Consider the following 22363-nt stretch of genomic DNA (forward strand, 5'->3'; position numbering starts at 1 on the left):
TTGGGCCACATTACTCACCCCGGCCCATCACTGGGGTGAGTACTTTTTTAGATGGCCCTTTACCTTTTTTACTGGCCAAATTTTTTCACTTTTATGACCACTTTTTTTTAACAGTCAATTTTTTCTTAAATGGCAACTCTTTTTTAACCAGTCGCTTTTTTTGATGGCCACTTTTGTTTAATGGCCACTTTTTTTAACGGGCATTTTTTTTGATGGCCACATTCTTTAACTGGACAATTTTTTTTGACAGGTCTTTTTTTATGGGCAAATAATTTTTTGGTCGGCCACTTTTTTTAATGGACACTTTTTTAACCGGTCACTTTTTATATGGCCATTTAGCTCTTTTACCGGCCAATTTTTTCACTTATTTATGACCACTTTTTTTTACCAGTCAATTTTTTCTTTAATGGTCACTCTTTTTTAACCAGTCACTTTTTTTGATGTCCACATTTTTTTTAATGGGCACTTTTTTTATCCGGTAATTTTTTTGATGGCCACATTCTTTAACTGGCCAATTTTTTTTGACTGGTCTTTTTTATGGGCCAATTATTACTTGGTCGGCCACTTTTTTTTAATGGCCACTCTTTTTTTACCGGTCACTTTTTTAGATGGCCATTTACCTTTTTTACGGCCATTTTTTTCACTTTTATGACCACTTTTTTTACCAGTCATTTTTTCTTTAATGGCCATTCTTTTTTACCCAGTCACTTTTTTTGATGGCCACTTATCTTTTTTAACGGCTATTATTTTTTGCCGGTAATTTTTTTCATTTCCACATTCTTTTACTGGCCACTTTTTTTTGACTGGTCTTTATTATGGGCCAATTATTACTTGGTCGGCCACTTTTTTTTAATGGCCACTCTATTTTTTACCGGTCACTTTTTTAGATGGCCATTTACCTTTTTTACCGGCCAATTTTTTTCACTTTTAAGACTTTTTTACCAGTCAATTTTTTCTTCAATTGGTTTAACATGTAGGCTTTTGTGACCAATATTATTCATAATAAAGGTTTTTGGCTTAGATCGCGTTATTTATAAATGTGTCATAACCCTCCACCACCCGACAGGGCCAATCAGCAAAAAAGTGTCACGTTGACAAAAGACAATTAGTTCACTACTTTAGCCCACTGGTGTGTTGAAGAGTGAATCCACAACATTTACAGTTTGAATACGACGTTTCGCTGGTAATTACATCCAGCATCATCGGGCAATTCGCCAGAATGGTAAAGCCCTCACTTGCTCCCGGTCTTAAATAGAGCAGAAGGGTGGCATCATCATTTAACTCATTCATTTGCAGTAATTATATAATCGATTGGTAATCAGTCAATGGTTATGATTAGTAATGAGTTGTAATTTGTGTTATTGTGAATATACTCTACATTAGTAATCCATTAATTAGTATGTGTTTCCCCTATAAGGAAATGAAATATGTATTATTTAATAATACGCTTCCAAGCCGCAAAAAGCCTATAGCTATCAGAGCGATTAAAGTTATTTCTATTTCTCTCAATTTCAATGGATTCTCTAATTAATCTTTGCCAGTAATCATTAGTATTACACAACACTTCAACGTTATCAAAATCAATTGAGTGTTCTTGTTGACAAGCATGTTCTGCCACTGCCGACAGTTGTTTTTGAGATAATTTAATATTTCTTTGGTGTTCTTTCAGTCTTATGCTGATGTTGCGTCCCGTCTGTCCAATATAGCATCTGCCACAAAAGCAATTAATCTGATATACACCTTCTGTTGATAATTTAGGTAATTCGTCTTTAGTGCAAGATACTTTAATGGCCACTCTTTTTTTAACCAGTCACTTTTTTTGATGGCCACTTTTTCTTTAATGGCCACTTTTTTTAACCGGTAATGTTTTTTGATGGCCACATTCTTTTACTGGCCAATTTTTTTTTACTGGTCTTTTTTTATGGGCCAATTATTTTTTGGTCGGAAACTTTTTTAATGGCTACTCTTTTTTAACTGGTCACTTTTTTAGATGGACATTTACCTTTTTTACCGGCCAATTTTTTTCACTTTTATGACCACTTTTCTTTACCAGTCAATTTTTTCTTTAAAGGCCACTCTTTTTTAACCAGTCACTTTTTTATGGCCATTTATCTCTTTTACCGGCCATTTTTTTCACTTTTTTATGACAACTTTTTTTTACCAGTCAATTTTTTCTTTAATGGCCACTCTTTTTCAAACGGTCACTTTTTTAGATGGCCATTTACCTTTTTTACCGGCCAATTTTTTTCACTTTTTTTATGACCACTCCTTTTTTTTACCAGTCAATTTTTTCTTTAATTGGTTTGACACGTAGGCTTTCGCGACCAATATTATTCATAATAAATGTTTTTGGGTTAGATCGTGTTATTTATAAATGTGTCATAACCCTCCACTGCCTGACACGGCCAATCAGCAAAAAAAGTGTCACATTGATAAAAGACAATTAGTTCACTACTTTAGCCCACCGGTGTGTTGAAGAGTGAATCCACAACATTTACAGTTTGAATACGACGTTTCGCTGGTAATTACATCCAGCATCATCGGGCAATTCGCCAGAATGGTAAAGCCCTCACTTGCTCCTGGTCTTAAATAGAGCAGCAGGGTGACGTCATAATTTAACTCATTCAGGTGCAGTAATTCTATAATCGATTAGTAATCAGTCAATGGTTATGATTAGTAATGAGTTGTAACGTGTGTTATTGTGAATATACGCTACGTTAGTAATCCGATAATTAGTATGTGTTTCCCTTATGAGGAATTGTAATATGTATTATTTAATAATACGCTTAAAAGCCGCACAAAGCCTATAGCTATCAGCCCGATTAAAGTTATTTCTATTTCTCTCAATTTCAATGGATTCTCTAATTAATCTTTGCCAGTAATAATTAGTATTACACAACACTTCAACGTTATCAAAATCAATTGAGTGTCCTTGTTGACAAGCATGTTCTGCCACTGCCGACAGTTGTTTTTGAGATAATTTAATATTTCTTTGGTGTTCTTTCAGTCTTATGCTAATGTTGCGTCCCGTCTGTCCAATATAGCATCTGCCACAAAAGAAATTAATCTGATATACACCTTCTGTTGATAATTTAGGTAATTCGTCTATAGTGCAAGATACTTTAATGGCCACTCTTTTTTAACCAGTCACTTTTTTAGATGGCCACTTTTTTTAATAGCCACTTTCTTTTTTAACCGGTAATTTTTTTTGGTGGCCACATTCTTTTACTGGCTATTTTTTTTTACTTGTCTTTTATATGGGCCAATTATTTTTTGGTCGGCCACTTTTTTTAATGGCCACTCTTTTTTAACCGGTCACTTTTTTAGATGGCCATTTACCTCTTTTACTGGCCAATTTTTTCACTTTTTTATGACCACTTTTTTTTTACCAGTCAATTTTTTCTTTAATGGCCACTCTTTTTTAACCGGTTATTTTTTAAGATGGCCATTTATCTTTTTTACCGGCCAATTTTTTTTAACTTTTTTATGACCACTTCTTTTTTTTACCAGTCAATTTTTTCTTTAATTGGTTTAACACGTAGGCTTTCGTGACCAATATTATTCATAATGAAGGTTTTTGGGTTAGATCGTGTTATTTATAAATGTGTCGTAACCCTCCATCACCCGACACGGCCAATCAGCAAAAAAAGTGTCACGTTTACAAAAGACAATTAGCTCACTACTTTAGCCCACCGGTGTGTTGAAGAGTGAATCCACAACATTTACAGTTTGAATACGACGTTTCGCTGGTAATTACATCCAGCATCATCGGGCAATTCGCCAGAATGGTAAAACCCTCACTTGCTCCTGGTTTTAAATAGAGCAGCAGGGTGACGTCATCATTTAACTCATTCAGGTGCAGTAATTCTATAATCGATTAGTAATCAGTCAATGGTTATGATTAGTAATGAGTTGTAATGTGTGTTATTGTGAATATACGCTACGTTAGTAATCCGATAATTAGTATGTGCTTCCCTTATGAGGAATTGTAATATGTATTATTTAATAATACGCTTAAAAGCCGTACAAAGCCTATAGCTCTCAGCCCGATTAAAGTTATTTCTATTTCTCTCAATTTCAATGGATTCTCTAATTAATCTTTGACAGAAATAATAAGTATTAAACAACACTTCAACGTTATCAAAATAAATTGAGTGTCCTTGTTGACAAGCATGTTCTGCCACTGCCGACAGTTGTGTTTGAGATAATTTAATATTTCTTTGGTGTTCTTTCAGTCTTATGCTGATTTTACGTCCCGTCTGTCCAATATAGCATCTGCCACAAAAGCAATTAATCTGATATACACCTTCTGTTGATAATTTAGGTAATTCGTCTTTAGTTCAAGATACTTTAATGACCACTCTTTTTTAACCAATCACTTTTTTAGATGGCCATTTATCTCTTTTACCGGCCAATTTTTCCACTTTTTTATGGGCCAATTATTACTTGGTCGGCCACTTTTTTTTAATGGCCACTCTTTTTTTACCGGTCACTTTTTTAGATGGCCATTTACCTTTTTTACCGGCCATTTTTTTCACTTTTATGACCACTTTTTTTTACCAGTCATTTTTTTCTTTAAAGGCCATTCTTTTTTACCCAGTCACTTTTTTTGATGGCCACTTATCTTTTTTAACGGCTATTATTTTTTTGCCGGTAATTTTTTTCATTTCCACATTCTTTTACTGGCCACTTTTTTTTGACTGGTCTTTTTTATGGGCCAATTATTACTTGGTCGGCCACTTTTTTTTAATGGCCACTCTATTTTTTACCGGTCACTTTTTTAGATGGCCATTTACCTTTTTTACCGGCCAATTTTTTTCACTTTTAAGACTTTTTTTACCAGTCAATTTTTTCTTCAATTGGTTTAACATGTAGGCTTTTGTGACCAATATTATTCATAATAAAGGTTTTTGGCTTAGATCGCGTTATTTATAAATGTGTCATAACCCTCCACCACCCGACAGGGCCAATCAGCAAAAAAAGTGTCACGTTGACAAAAGGCAATTAGTTCACTACTTTAGCCCACCGGTGTGTTGAAGAGTGAATCCACAACATTTACAATTTGAATACGACGTTTCGCTGGTAATTACATCCAGCATCATCGGGCAATTCGCCAGAATGGTAAAGCCCTCACTTGCTCCCGGTCTTAAATAGAGCAGAAGGGTGGCATCATCATTTAACTCATTCATTTGCAGTAATTATATAATCGATTGGTAATCAGTCAATGGTTATGATTAGTAATGAGTTGTAATGTGTGTTATTGTGAATATACTCTACATTAGTAATCCATTAATTAGTATGTGTTTCCCCTATAAGGAAATGAAATATGTATTATTTAATAATACGCTTCCAAGCCGCAAAAAGCCTATAGCTATCAGAGCGATTAAAGTTATTTCTATTTCTCTCAATTTCAATGGATTCTCTAATTAATCTTTGCCAGTAATCATTAGTATTACACAACACTTCAACGTTATCAAAATCAATTGAGTGTTCTTGTTGACAAGCATGTTCTGCCACTGCCGACAGTTGTGTTTGAGATAATTTAATATTTCTTTGGTGTTCTTTCAGTCTTATGCTGATGTTGCGTCCCGTCTGTCCAATATAGCATCTGCCACAAAAGCAATTAATCTGATATACACCTTCTGTTAATAATTTAGGTAATTCGTCTTTAATGCAAGATACTTTAATGGCCACTCTTTTTTAACCAGTCACTTTTTTGATGGCCACTTTTTTTAAAGGCCACTTTTTTTACCGGAATTTTTTTTGATGGCCACATTCTGTTACTGGCCAATTTTTTTGGACTGGTCTTTTTTATGGGCCAATTATCACTTGGTCGGCCACTTTTTTTTAATCGCCACTCTTTTTTTACCGGTCACTTTTTTTATGGCCAAATTCTTTTACTGGCCAATTTTTCTTGACTGATCTTTTATTATGGGCCAATGATTTTTTTGGTCAACCACTTTTTTTTAATGGACACTTTTTTAACTGATCACTTTTTTAGTTGGCCATTTATCTCTTTTACCAGCCAATTTTTTCACTTTTTTATGACCACTTTTTTTACCAGTCAATTTTTTCTTTAATGGCCACTCTTTTTTAACCAGTCACTTTTTTTGATGGCCACTTATCTTTTTAATCACTATTTTTTTTTTTACCGGTAAATTTTTTGATTTTCACATTCTTTAACTGGCCAATTTTTTTTTACTGGTCTTTTTTATGGGCCAATTATTACTTGGTCGGCCACTTTTTTAATGGCCACTCTTTTTTAACCGGTCACTTTTTTAGATGGCCATTTACCTTTTTTACCAGCCAATTTTTTTCACTTTTACGACCACTTTTTTACCATTTTTTTCTTTAATGGCCATTCTTTTTTACCCAGTCACTTTTTTATGACCAATTTTTTTTCTATACCAGTCAATTTTTTCTTTAATGGCCACTTTTTTTAACCAAGCACTTTTTTTTGCTGGCCACTGATCTTTGTTAATGACGTTTTTTACCGGTATTTTTTATTTATTTCCACATTCTTTTACTGGCCAATTTTTTTTGACTGGTCTTTTTATGGGCCAATTATTACTTGGTCGACCACTTTTTTAATGGCCACTCTTTTTTTAACCAGTCACTTTTTTTGATGGCCACTTTTTCTTTAATGGCCACTTTTTTTAACCGTTAGTGTTTTTTGATGGCCACATTCTTTTACTGGCCAATTTTTTTTTACTGTTCTTTTTTTATGGGCCAATTATTTTTTGGTTGAAAACTTTTTTAATGGCTACTCTTTTTTAACCGGTCACTTTTTTAGATGGACATTTACCTTTTTTACCGGCCAATTTTTTTCACTTTTATGACCACTTTTTCTTTACCAGTCAATTTTTTCTTTAAAGGCCACTCTTTTTTAACCAGTCACTTTTTTTATGGCCATTTATCTCTTTTACCGGCCATTTTTTTCACTTTTTTATGACAACTTTTTTTTACCAATCAATTTTTTCTTTAATGGCCACTCTTTTTTAAACGGTCACTTTTTTAGATGGCCATTTACCTTTTTTACCGGCCAATTTTTTTCACTTTTTTTATGACCACTCCTTTTTTTTACCAGTCAATTTTTTCTATAATTGGTTTGACACGTAGGCTTTCGCGACCAATATTATTCATAATAAATGTTTTTGGGTTAGATCGTGTTATTTATAAATGTGTCATAACCCTCCACTGCCTGACCCGGCCAATCAGCAAAAAAAGTGTCACATTGATAAAAGACAATTAGTTCACTACTTTAGCCCACCGGTGTGTTGAAGAGTGAATCCACAACATTTACAGTTTGAATACGACGTTTCGCTGGTAATTACATCCAGCATCATTGGGCAATTCGCCAGAATGGTAAAGCCCTCACTTGCTCCTGGTCTTAAATAGAGCAGCAGGGTGACGTCACAATTTAACTCATTCAGGTGCAGTCATTCTATAATCTATTAGTAATCAGTCAATGGTTATGATTAGTAATGAGTTGTAACGTGTGTTATTGTGAATATACGCTACGTTAGTAATCCGATAATTAGTATGTGTTTCCCTTATGAGGAATTGTAATATGTATTATTTAATAATACGCTTAAAAGCCGCACAAAGCCTATAGCTATCAGCCCGATTAAAGTTATTTCTATTTCTCTCAATTTCAATGGATTCTCTAATTAATCTTTGCCAGTAATAATTAGTATTACACAACACTTCAACGTTATCAAAATCAATTGAGTGTCCTTGTTGACAAGCATGTTCTGCCACTGCCGACAGTTGTGTTTGAGATAATTTAATATTTCTTTGGTGTTCTTTCAGTCTTATGCTAATGTTGCGTCCCGTCTGTCCAATATAGCATCTGCCACAAAAGCAATTAATCTGATATACACCTTCTGTTGATAATTTAGGTAATTCGTCTATAGTGCAAGATACTTTAATGGCCACTCTTTTTTAACCAGTCACTTTTTTAGATGGCCACTTTTTTTAATAGCCACTTTCTTTTTTAACCGGTAATTTTTTTTGGTGGCCACATTCTTTTACTGGCTAATTTTTTTTTACTTGTCTTTTATATGGGCCAATTATTTTTTGGTCGGCCACTTTTTTTAATGGCCACTCTTTTTTAACCGGTCACTTTTTTAGATGGCCATTTACCTCTTTTACTGGCCAATTTTTTTCACTTTTTTATGACCACTTTTTTTTACCAGTCAATTTTTTCTTTAATGGCCACTCTTTTTTAACCGGTCATTTTTTAAGATGGCCATTTACCTTTTTTACCGGCCAACTTTTTAAAACTTTTTTATGACCGCTTCTTTTTTTTACCAGTCATTTTTTTCTTTAATTGGTTTAACACGTAGGCTTTCGTGACCAATATTATTCATAATGAAGGTTTTTGGGTTAGATTGTTTTAATATATAAATGTGTCGTAACCCTCCACCACCCGACACGGCCAATCAGCAAAAAAAGTGTCACGTTTACAAAAGACAATTAGCTCATTACTTTAGCCCACCGGTGTGTTGAAGAGTGAATCCACAACATTTACAGTTTGAATACGACGTTTTGCTGGTAATTACATCCAGCATCATCGGGCAATTCGCCAGAATGGTAAAACCCTCACTTGCTCCTGGTTTTAAATAGAGCAGCAGGGTGACGTCATCATTTAACTCATTCAGATGCAGTAATTCTATAATCGATTAGTAATCAGTCAATGGTTATGATTAGTAATGAGTTGTAATGTGTGTTATTGTGAATATACGCTACGTTAGTAATCCGATAATTAGTATGTGCTTCCCTTATGAGGAATTGTAATATGTATTATTTAATAATACGCTTAAAAGCCGTACAAAGCCTATAGCTCTCAGCCCGATTAAAGTTATTTCTATTTCTCTCAATTTCAATGGGTTCTCTAATTAATCTTTGACAGAAATAATAAGTATTAAACAACACTTCAACGTTATCAAAATAAATTGAGTGTCCTTGTTGACAAGCATGTTCTGCCACTGCCGACAGTTGTGTTTGAGATAATTTAATATTTCTTTGGTGTTCTTTCAGTCTTATGCTGATTTTACGTCCCGTCTGTCCAATATAGCATCTGCCACAAAAGCAATTAATCTGATATACACCTTCTGTTGATAATTTAGGTAATTCGTCTTTAGTTCAAGATACTTTAATGACCACTCTTTTTTAACCAATCACTTTTTTAGATGGCCACTTTTTTTTAATAGCCACTTTCTTTTTTAACCAGTAATTTTTTTTGATGGCCACATTCTTTTACTGGCTAATTTTTTTTTACTTGTCTTTTTTTATGGGCCAATTATTTTTTGGTCGGCCACGTTTTTTTAATGGCCACTCTTTTTTAATCGGTCACTTTTTTAGATGGCCATTTATCTCTTTTACCGGCCAATTTTTCCACTTTTTTATGACCACTTTTTTATCAGTCAATTTTTTCTTTAATGGCCACTCTTTTTTAACCGGTCACTTTTTTAGATGGCCATTTACCTTTTTTACCGGCCAATTTTTTTCATTTTTTTATGACCACTTCTTTTTTTACCAGTCAATTTTTTCTTTAATTGGTTTAACATGTAGGCTTTCGCGACAAATATTATTCATAATAAAGGTTTTGGGTTAGATCGTGTTATTTATAAATGTGTCGTAACCCTCCACCACCCAACACGGCCAATCAGCAAAAAAGTGTCACGTTGACAAAAGACAATCAGTTCACTACTTTAGCCCACCGGTGTGTTGAAGAGTGAATCCACAACATTTACAGTTTGAATACGACGTTTCGCTGGTAATTACATCCAGCATCATCGGGCAATTCGCCAGAAAAGTAAAGCCCTCACTTGCTCCTGGTCTTAAATAGAGCAGCAGAGTGACGTCATCATTTAACTAATTTCAGGTGCAGTGATTTGAGGCGGAGGGGGGGTATTGTAATTATATAATCGATTAGTAATCAGTCAATGGTTATGATTAGTAATGAGTTGTAATATGTATTATTGTGAATATACGCTACGTTAGTAATCCGATAATTAATATGTGTTTCCCTTATGAGGAATTGTAATATGTATTATTTAATAATACGCTTAAAAGCCGTACAAAGCCTATAGCTCTCAGCCCGATTAAAGTTATTTCTATTTCTCTCAATTTCAATGGATTCTCTAATTAATCTTTGCCAGTAATAATTAGTATTAAACAACACTTCAACGTTATCAAAATAAATTGAGTGTCCTTGTTGACAAGCATGTTCTGCCACTGCCGACAGTTGTGTTTGAGATAATTTAATATTTCTTTGGTGTTCTTTCAGTCTTATGCTGATTTTACGTCCCGTCTGTCCAATATAGCATCTGCCACAAAAGCAATTAATCTGATATACACCTTCTGTTGATAATTTAGGTAATTCGTCTTTAGTTCAAGATACTTTAATGACCACTCTTTTTTAACCAATCACTTTTTTAGATGGCCACTTTTTTTTAATAGCCACTTTCTTTTTTAACCAGTAATTTTTTTTGATGGCCACATTCTTTTACTGGCTAATTTTTTTTTACTTGTCTTTTTTTATGGGCCAATTATTTTTTGGTCGGCCACTTTTTTTTAATGGCCACTCTTTTTTAATGGGTCACTTTTTTAGATGGCCATTTATCTCTTTTACCGGCCAATTTTTCCACTTTTTTATGACCACTTTTTTATCAGTCAATTTTTTCTTTAATGGCCACTCTTTTTTAACCGGTCACTTTTTTAGATGGCCATTTACCTTTTTTACCGGCCAATTTTTTTCATTTTTTTATGACCACTTCTTTTTTTACCAGTCAATTTTTTCTTTAATTGGTTTAACATGTAGGCTTTCGCGACAAATATTATTCATAATAAAGGTTTTGGGTTAGATCGTGTTATTTATAAATGTGTCGTAACCCTCCACCACCCAACACGGCCAATCAGCAAAAAAGTGTCACGTTGACAAAAGACAATCAGTTCACTACTTTAGCCCACCGGTGTGTTGAAGAGTGAATCCACAACATTTACAGTTTGAATACGACGTTTCGCTGGTAATTACATCCAGCATCATCGGGCAATTCGCCAGAAAAGTAAAGCCCTCACTTGCTCCTGGTCTTAAATAGAGCAGCAGAGTGACGTCATCATTTAACTAATTTCAGGTGCAGTGATTTGAGGCGGAGGGGGGGTATTGTAATTATATAATCGATTAGTAATCAGTCAATGGTTATGATTAGTAATGAGTTGTAATATGTATTATTGTGAATATACGCTACGTTAGTAATCCGATAATTAATATGTGTTTCCCTTATGAGGAATTGTAATATGTATTATTTAATAATACGCTTAAAAGCCGTACAAAGCCTATAGCTCTCAGCCCGATTAAAGTTATTTCTATTTCTCTCAATTTCAATGGATTCTCTAATTAATCTTTGCCAGTAATAATTAGTATTAAACAACACTTCAACGTTATCAAAATAAATTGAGTGTCCTTGTTGACAAGCATGTTCTGCCACTGCCGACAGTTGTGTTTGAGATAATTTAATATTTCTTTGGTGTTCTTTCAGTCTTATGCTGATTTTACGTCCCGTCTGTCCAATATAGCATCTGCCACAAAAGCAATTAATCTGATATACACCTTCTGTTGATAATTTAGGTAATTCGTCTTTAAATTTCGATTTAAAGCTTTCGTGACTGCAATGATTCATCTTCTTTGGTTCTTTCGGTAAAGTCACGTAGAATGAGAATAAAATAATAAATTGATAAAATAAAATAACACAATAATATTCTCACGACGTTTCGGCCACAACACAAGCGGCCTTCATCAGGTGAAGGGGGCGAGACTGTCTGGTAGGACAGCGCTGGAGTGAGAGAGCCACGTTCAGATCACGGCTTTTAAGCTGTGTGAGAGGAACAAAGAGCCTTGACACAGGAATTAGCATAACATTTAGCATTGAAATGGCTGAATGATTAGCTTGTGACTGGTCACAGAAATAGCTATGTTAAAAGTTAAAGCATACACATCCGCAGAGGCACCCATTGTTAAAAGGAATTAGCATAGAATTTAGCATTGAAATAGCTAAGTTAAGGCATACACATCCGCAGAGGCACCCCTTGACAATGGGATTAGCATAGAATTTAGCATTGAAATGGCTGAGTGATTCGCTTGTAACTGCTACAGAAATAGCTACGTTGAAGTCAGAGCATACACATTCACCGAGGCACTTAGTACAAATCAAACAGGAGAATTTAGCATTGAAATAACTAGGCGAATTTAGCATTGAAATAACTGGGTGATTTGCTAGTGACTGGTCACAGAAATGACTACACATCTGAGCTATTCACAGTACTATATAGTGAACCAATAAAAACTAAAATATAAATTACCTTCATGTTATCAATAAACTCTATATTCTTAGCTGATTGGAGAATATAGAGTTTATTGATAACATGAAGGTAATTTATATTTTAGTTTTTATTGGTTCACTATATAGTACTGTGAATAGCTCAGATGTGTAGTCATTTCTGTGACCAGTCACTAGCAAATCACCCAGTTATTTCAATGCTAAATTCGCCTAGTTATTTCAATGCTAAATTCTCCTGTTTGATTTGTACTAAGTGCCTCGGTGAATGTGTATGCTCTGACTTCAACGTAGCTATTTCTGTAGCAGTTACAAGCGAATCACTCAGCCATTTCAATGCTAAATTCTATGCTAATCCCATTGTCAAGGGGTGCCTCTGCGGATGTGTATGCCTTAACTTAGCTATTTCAATGCTAAATTCTATGCTAATTCCTTTTAACAATGGGTGCCTCTGCGGATGTGTATGCTTTAACTTTTAACATAGCTATTTCTGTGACCAGTCACAAGCTAATCATTCAGCCATTTCAATGCTAAATGTTATGCTAATTCCTGTGTCAAGGCTCTTTGTTCCTCTCACACAGCTTAAAAGCCGTGATCTGAACGTGGCTCTCTCACTCCAGCGCTGTCCTACCAGACAGTCTCGCCCCCTTCACCTGATGAAGGCCGCTTGTGTTGTGGCCGAAACGTCGTGAGAATATTATTGTGTTATTTTATTTTATCAATTTATTATTTTATTCTCATTCTACGTGACTTTACCGAAAGAACCAAAGAAGATGAATTCGTCTTTAGTTCAAGATACTTTAATGACCACTCTTTTTTAACCAATCACTTTTTTAGATGGCCACTTTTTTTTAATAGCCACTTTCTTTTTTAACCAGTAATTTTTTTTGATGGCCACATTCTTTTACTGGCTAATTTTTTTTTACTTGTCTTTTTTTATGGGCCAATTATTTTTTGGTCGGCCACTTTTTTTTAATGGCCACTCTTTTTTAATGGGTCACTTTTTTAGATGGCCATTTATCTCTTTTACCGGCCAATTTTTCCACTTTTTTATGACCACTTTTTTATCAGTCAATTTTTTCTTTAATGGCCACTCTTTTTTAACCGGTCACTTTTTTAGATGGCCATTTACCTTTTTTACCGGCCAATTTTTTTCATTTTTTTATGACCACTTCTTTTTTTACCAGTCAATTTTTTCTTTAATTGGTTTAACATGTAGGCTTTCGCGACAAATATTATTCATAATAAAGGTTTTGGGTTAGATCGTGTTATTTATAAATGTGTCGTAACCCTCCACCACCCAACACGGCCAATCAGCAAAAAAGTGTCACGTTGACAAAAGACAATCAGTTCACTACTTTAGCCCACCGGTGTGTTGAAGAGTGAATCCACAACATTTACAGTTTGAATACGACGTTTCGCTGGTAATTACATCCAGCATCATCGGGCAATTCGCCAGAAAAGTAAAGCCCTCACTTGCTCCTGGTCTTAAATAGAGCAGCAGAGTGACGTCATCATTTAACTAATTTCAGGTGCAGTGATTTGAGGCGGAGGGGGGGTATTGTAATTATATAATCGATTAGTAATCAGTCAATGGTTATGATTAGTAATGAGTTGTAATATGTATTATTGTGAATATACGCTACGTTAGTAATCCGATAATTAATATGTGTTTCCCTTATGAGGAATTGTAATATGTATTATTTAATAATACGCTTAAAAGCCGTACAAAGCCTATAGCTCTCAGCCCGATTAAAGTTATTTCTATTTCTCTCAATTTCAATGGATTCTCTAATTAATCTTTGCCAGTAATAATTAGTATTAAACAACACTTCAACGTTATCAAAATAAATTGAGTGTCCTTGTTGACAAGCATGTTCTGCCACTGCCGACAGTTGTGTTTGAGATAATTTAATATTTCTTTGGTGTTCTTTCAGTCTTATGCTGATTTTACGTCCCGTCTGTCCAATATAGCATCTGCCACAAAAGCAATTAATCTGATATACACCTTCTGTTGATAATTTAGGTAATTCGTCTTTAGTTCAAGATACTTTAATGACCACTCTTTTTTAACCAATCACTTTTTTAGATGGCCACTTTTTTTTAATAGCCACTTTCTTTTTTAACCAGTAATTTTTTTTGATGGCCACATTCTTTTACTGGCTAATTTTTTTTTACTTGTCTTTTTTTATGGGCCAATTATTTTTTGGTCGGCCACTTTTTTTTAATGGCCACTCTTTTTTAATGGGTCACTTTTTTAGATGGCCATTTATCTCTTTTACCGGCCAATTTTTCCACTTTTTTATGACCACTTTTTTATGACCACTTTTTTATCAGTCAATTTTTTCTTTAATGGCCACTCTTTTTTAACCGGTCACTTTTTTAGATGGCCATTTACCTTTTTTACCGGCCAATTTTTTTCATTTTTTTATTACCACTTCTTTTTTTACCAGTCAATTTTTTCTTTAATTGGTTTAACATGTAGGCTTTCGCGACAAATATTATTCATAATAAAGGTTTTGGGTTAGATCGTGTTATTTATAAATGTGTCGTAACCCTCCACCACCCAACACGGCCAATCAGCAAAAAAGTGTCACGTTGACAAAAGACAATTAGTTCACTACTTTAGCCCACCGGTGTGTTGAAGAGTGAATCCACAACATTTACAGTTTGAATACGACGTTTCGCTGGTAATTACATCCAGCATCATCGGGCAATTCGCTAGAAAAGTAAAGCCCTCACTTGCTCCTGGTCTTAAATAGAGCAGCAGAGTGACGTCATCATTTAACTAATTTCAGGTGCAGTGATTTGAGGCGGAGGGGGGGTATTGTAATTATATAATCGATTAGTAATCAGTCAATGGTTATGATTAGTAATGAGTTGTAATATGTATTATTGTGAATATACGCTACGTTAGTAATCCGATAATTAATATGTGTTTCCCTTATGAGGAATTGTAATATGTATTATTTAATAATACGCTTAAAAGCCGTAGAAAGCCTATAGCTCTCAGCCCGATTAAAGTTATTTCTATTTCTCTCAATTTCAATGGATTCTCTAATTAATCTTTGCCAGTAATAATTAGTATTAAAAAACACTTCAACGTTATCAAAATAAATTGAGTGTCCTTGTTGACAAGCATGTTCTGCCACTGCCGACAGTTGTGTTTGAGATAATTTAATATTTCTTTGGAGTTCTTTCAGTCTTATGCTGATTTTACGTCCCGTCTGTCCAATATAGCATCTGCCACAAAAGCAATTAATCTGATATACACCTTCTGTTCATAATTTAGGTAATTCGTCTTTAGTTCAAGATACTTTAATGACCACTCTTTTTTAACCAGTCACTTTTTTTGATGGCCACTTTTTTTAATAGCCACTTTCTTTTTTAACCAGTAATTTTTTTTGATGGCCACATTCTTTTACTGGCTAATTTTTTTACTTGTCTTTTTTTATGGGCCAATTATTTTTTGGTCGGCCACTTTTTTTTAATGGCCAATCTTTTTTTAGATGGCCATTTACCTTTTTACTGGCCAATTATTTTCACTTTTATGACAACTTCATTTTTACCAGTCAAATTTTTTCTTAAATGGCCATTATTTCTTTAACCAGTCACTTTTTTTGATGGCCACTTATCTTTTTACTGGCCAATTTTTTTCGACTGGTCTTTTTTTACAGGCAAATTATTTTTTGGTAGGCCACTGTTTTTTTAATGGCCACTCTTTTTTAACCGGTCACTTTTTTGGATGGCCATTCATCTTTTTTACCGGCCAATTTTTTTCACTTTTTTCATGACCATTTTTTTTACCAGTCAAATTTTTTCTTTAATGGCCACTCTTTTTTAGCCAGTCACTTTTTTTGATGGCCAATTATCTTTTTTACTGGCCAATTTTTTTCAACTGGTCTTTTTTCATGGGCCAATTCTTTTTTGATCGGCCACTTTTTTTAATGGCCACTCTTTTTTAATCGGTCACTTTTTTTGATGGCCATTTATCTTTTTTACCGGCCAATTTTTTTCACTTTTTTCATGACCATTTTTTTTACCAGTCAAATTTTTTCTTTAATGGCCACTCTTTTTTAGCCAATCACTTTTTTTGATGGCCAATTATCTTTTTTACTGGCCAATTTTTTCAGTTTGACTTTTTTACCATTTTGAACTAAATCTTTCGTGATTGCAGCGATTCATATTCTGGTTCTTTCGGTAAAGTCACATAGAAGGGAATTTAATTGTTTTATATTTGTATTTTTTTTTAATAGTCACATTTTTTTATGGCGACTCATCTTTTTTTACTGGCCAATTCTTTTACTGGTCTCTTTTTTTATGGGCCACCTACCTCTTCCGCCTCCTCCTCCTCCGCCTCCTCCTCCGCCTCCTCCTCCGCCTCTGCCTCCTCCTCCGACTCCTCCGCCTCCTCCTCCGCCTCCTCCGCCTCCTCCAACTCACTGTGTGATGGCCAATACGTTTTTTTACTGACCAATTTTGTTTGACTGGTCTTTCCTTTTTTACGGGCCAATTTTTTGTAGTCACTTTTTTTAATGGGCAAATTTTTTTAACCGGTCACTTTTTTTGATGGCCATTTATCTTTTTTACTGGCCAATTTTTTTCGACTGGTCTTTTTTTACGGGCCAATTATTTTTTGGTAGACCAATGTTTTTTTAATGGCCACTCTTTTTTAACGGGTCACTTTTTTTGATGGCCATTTATCTTTTTTATCGGCCAATTTTTTTCACTTTTTTTATGACCATTTTTTTTACCAGTCAATTTTGTTCCTTAATGGCCACTCTTTTTTAACGGGTCACTTTTTTGGATGGCCATTCATCTTTTTTACCGGCCAATTTTTTTTGACCGGTCTTTTTTTTTATGGGCCAATTCATTTTTGATCGGCCACTATTTTTTTAATGGCCACTCTTTTGTAACCGGTCACTTTTTTTGATGGCCAATTATCTTTTTTACTGGCCAATTTTTTCAGTTTGACTTTTTTACCATTTTGAATTAAAGCTTTCGTGACTGCAGGGATTCATTAACCGGTCACTGCAGGATTCATTAACCGGTCACTTTTTTGGATGGCCATTCATCTTTTTACCGGCCAATTTTTTTTGACCGGTCTTTTTTATATGGGCCAATTCATTTTTGATCGGCCACTATTTTTTTAATGGCCACTCTTTTTTACCGGTCACTTTTTTTGATGGCCATTTATCTTTTTTCCCGGCCAATTTTTTCACGACCATTTTTTTTTTACCAGTCAATTTTTTTCTTTAATGGCCACTCTTTTTTAATCAGTCACTTTTTTATGGCCAATTATCTTTTTTACTGACCAATTTTTTCAGTTTGACTTTTTTACCATTTTGAACTAAAGCTTTCGTAACTGCAGCGATTCATATTCTGGTTCTTTCGGTAAAGTCACATAGAAGGGAATTTAATTGTTTTATATTTGTATTTTTTTATAGTCACATTTTTTCATGGCGACTCATCTTTTTTTACTGGCCAAATCTTTTACTGGTCTCTTTATTACAGGCCACCTACCTCTTCCGCCTCCTCCTCCTCCGCCTCCTCCTCCGCCTCCGCCTCCGCCTCCGCCTCCTCCTCCGCCTCCTCCTCCGCCTCCTCCGCCTCCTCCTCCGCCTCCTCCTCCGCCTCCTCCGCCTCCTCCTCCGCCTCCTCCGCCTCCTCCTCCGCCTCCTCCGCCTCCTCCAACTCACTGTGTGATGGCCAATACATTTTTTTACTGACCAATTTTGTTTGACTGGTCTTTCCTTTTTTACGGGCCAATTTTTTGTAGTCACTTTTTTTAATGGGCAATTTTTTTAACCGGTCACTTTTTTGGATGGCCATTCATCTTTTTTACCGGCCAATTTTTTTCGACCGGTCTTTTTTTTATGGGCCAATTCATTTTTGATCGGCCACTATTTTTTTAATGGCCACTCTTTTTTAACCGGTCACTTTTTTTGATGGCCAATTATCTTTTTTACTGGCCAATATTTTCAGTTTGACTTTTTTACCATTTTGAATTAAAGCTTTCGTGACTGCAGGGATTCATTAACCGGTCACTGCAGGATTCATTAACCGGTCACTTTTTTGGATGGCCATTCATCTTTTTACCGGCCAACTTTTTTTGACCGGTCTTTTTTATATGGGCCAATTCATTTTTGATCGGCCACTATTTTTTTAATGGCCACTCTTTTTTAACCGGTCACTTTTTTTGATGGCCATTTATCTTTTTTATCGGCCAATTTTTTTCACTTTTTTTATGACCATTTTTTTTACCAGTCAAATTCTTTCTTTAATGGCCACTCTTTTTTAACCGGTCACTTTTTTGGATGGCCATTCATCTTTTTTACCGGCCAATTTTTTTCGACCGGTCTTTTTTTTATGGGCCAATTCATTTTTGATCGGCCACTATTTTTTTAATGGCCACTCTTTTTTAACCGGTCACTTTTTTTGATGGCCATTTATTTTTTTTCCCAGCCAATTTTTTCACTTTTTTCATGACCATTTTTTTTAACCCGTCAAATTTTTTCTTTAATGGCCACTCTTTTTTAATCAGTCACTTTTTTTGATGGCCAATTATCTTTTTTACTGGCCAATTTTTTCAGTTTGACTTTTTTACCATTTTGAATTAAAGCTTTCGTGACTGCAGGGATTCATTAACCGGTCACTGCAGGATTCATTAACCGGTCACTTTTTTGGATGGCCATTCATCTTTTTAACGGCCAATTTTTTCGACTGGTCATTTTTTTATGGGCCAATTAATTTTTGATCGACCACTTTTTTTTTAATGGCCACTCTTTTTTAACCGGTCACTTTTTTGATGGCCATTTATCTTTTTACCGGCCAATTTTTTTCACTTTTTCATGACCATTTTTTTTTACCAGTCAAATTTTTTCTTTAATGGCCACTCTTTTTTAACCAGTCACTTTTTTTGATGGCCAATTATCTTTTTTACTGGCCAATTTTTTCAGTTTGACTTTTTTACCATTTTGAACTAAAGCTTTCGTAACTGCAGCGATTCATATTCTGGTTCTTTCGGTAAAGTCACATAGAAGAGAATTTAATTGTTTTATATTTGTATTTTTTTTTTAATAGTCACATTTTTTCATGGCGACTCATCTTTTTTTACTGGCCAAATCTTTTACTGGTCTCTTTTTTTACGGGCCACCTACCTCTTCCGCCTCCTCCTCCTCCGCCTCCTCCTCCTCCGCCTCCGCCTCCTCCTCCGCCTCCTCCTCCGCCTCCTCCGCCTCCTCCTCCGCCTCCTCCGCCTCCTCCTCCGCCTCCTCCGCCTCCTCCAACTCACTGTGTGATGGCCAATAAATTTTTTTACTGACCAATTTTGTTTGACTAGTCTTTCCTTTTTTACGGGCCAATTTTTTGTAGTCACTTTTTTTAATGGGCAATTTTTTTAACCGGTCACTTTTTTGGATGGCCATTCATCTTTTTTACCGGCCAATTTTTTTCGACCGGTCTTTTTTTATGGGCCAATTCATTTTTGATCGGCCACTATTTTTTTAATGGCCACTCTTTTTTAACCGGTCACTTTTTTAGATGGCCAATTATCTTTTTTACTGGCCAATTTTTTCAGTTTGACTTTTTTACCATTTTGAATTAAAGCTTTCGTGACTGCAGGGATTCATTAACCGGTCACTGCAGGATTCATTAACCGGTCACTTTTTTGGATGGCCATTCATCTTTTTACCGGCCAACTTTTTTTGACCGGTCTTTTTTATATGGGCCAATTCATTTTTGATCGGCCACTATTTTTTTAATGGCCACTCTTTTTTAACCGGTCACTTTTTTTGATGGCCATTTATCTTTTTTATCGGCGAATTTTTTTCACTTTTTTTATGACCATTTTTTTTACCAGTCAAATTCTTTCTTTAATGGCCACTCTTTTTTAACCGGTCACTTTTTTGGATGGCCATTCATCTTTTTTACCGGCCAATTTTTTTCGATCGGTCTTTTTTTTATGGGCCAATTCATTTTTGATCGGCCACTATTTTTTTAATGGCCACTCTTTTTTAACCGGTCACTTTTTTTGATGGCCATTTATTTTTTTTCCCGACCAATTTTTTCACTTTTTTCATGACCATTTTTTTTAACCCGTCAAATTTTTTCTTTAATGGCCACTCTTTTTTAATCAGTCACTTTTTTTGATGGCCAATTATCTTTTTTACTGGCCAATTTTTTCAGTTTGACTTTTTTACCATTTTGAACTAAAGCTTTCGTGACTGCAGCGATTCATATTCTGGTTCTTTCGGTAAAGTGACATAGAAGGGAATTTAATTGTTTTATATTTGTATTTTTTTTTAATAGTCACATTTTTTTATGGCGACTCATCTTTTTTTACTGGCCAATTCTTTTACTGGTCTCTTTTTTTACGGGCCACCTACCTCTTCCGCCTCCTCCTCCTCCGCATCCTCCTCCGCCTCCTCCTCCGCCTCCTCCTCCGCCTCTGCCTCCTCCTCCGCCTCCTCCGCCTCCTCCTCCGCCTCCTCCGCCTCCTCCTCCGCCTCCTCCGCCTCCTCCAACTCAGTGTGTGATGGCCAATACATTTTTTTACTGACCAATTTTGTTTGACTGGTCTTTCCTTTTTTACGGGCCAATTTTTTGTAGTCACTTTTTTTAATGGGCAATTTTTTTAACCGGTCACTTTTTTTGATGGCCATTTATCTTTTTTACTGGCCAATTTTTTTCGACTGGTCTTTTTTTACAGGCCAATTATTTTTTGGTAGACCAATGTTTTTTTAATGGCCACTTTTTTAACCGGTCACTTTTTTTGATGGCCATTTATCTTTTTTATCGGCCAATTTTTTTCACTTTTTTTATGACCATTTTTTTTACCAGTCAAATTTTTTCTTTAATGGCCACTCTTTTTTAACCAGTCACTTTTTTGGATGGCCATTCATCTTTTTTACCGGCCAATTTTTTTCGACCGGTCTTTTTTTTATGGGCCAATTCATTTTTGATCGGCCACTATTTTTTTAATGGCCACTCTTTTTTAACCGGTCACTTTTTTTGATGGCCAATAATCTTTTTTACTGGCCAATATTTTCAGTTTGACTTTTTTTACCATTTTGAATTAAAGCTTTCGTGACTGCAGGGATTCATTAACCGGTCACTGCAGGATTCATTAACCGGTCACTTTTTTGGATGGCCATTCATCTTTTTACCGGCCAATTTTTTTTGACCGGTCTTTTTTATATGGGCCAATTCATTTTTGATCGGCCACTATTTTTTTAATGGCCACTCTTTTTTAACCAGTCACTTTTTTTGATGGCCATTTATCTTTTTTCCCGGCCAATTTTTTCATGACCATTTTTTTTTTACCAGTCAATTTTTTTCTTTAATGCCACTCTTTTTTAATCAGTCACTTTTTTTGATGGCCAATTATCTTTTTTACTGACCAATTTTTCAGTTTGACTTTTTTACCATTTTGAATTAAAGCTTTCGTGACTGCAGGGATTCATATTATTGGTTCTTTCGGTAAAGTCACGTAGAAGGGAATTTAATTGTTTTATATTTCTATTCTTTTATTTTTTTTACCAGTCAATTTTTTTCATGGCCACTGATCTTTTTTTACTGGCCAATTCTTTTACTGGTCTCTTTTTTTACGGGCCACCTACCTCTTCCGCCTCCTCCTCCGCCTCTGCCTCCTCCTCCGCCTCCTCCGCCTCCTCCTCCACCTCCTCTGCCTCCTCCACCTCACTGTGATGGCCAATACATTTTTTTACTGACCAATTTTGTTTGACTGGTCCTTCCTTTTTTACGGGCCAAATTTTTTGTAGTCACTTTTTTTAATCGGCAATTTTTTTAACCGGCAATTTTTTTAACCGGTCACTTTTTTGATGGCCACTTATCTTTTTTACTGGCCAATTTTTTTCGACTGTTTTTTTTACGCGCCAATTATTTTTTGGTAGGCCGCTATTTTTTAATGGCCACTCTTTTTTAACCGGTCACTTTTTTTGATGGCCATTTATCTTTTTTACCGGCCAATTTTTTTCACTTTTTTCATGACCATTTTTTTT

Source organism: Petromyzon marinus, chromosome 46, assembly GCF_048934315.1.
Source record: "Petromyzon marinus isolate PM22_M1 ecotype Great Lakes invasive population chromosome 46, UKy_Petmar_22M1.pri1.0, whole genome shotgun sequence".
In the NCBI taxonomy this organism is placed as follows: domain Eukaryota; kingdom Metazoa; phylum Chordata; class Hyperoartia; order Petromyzontiformes; family Petromyzontidae; genus Petromyzon; species Petromyzon marinus.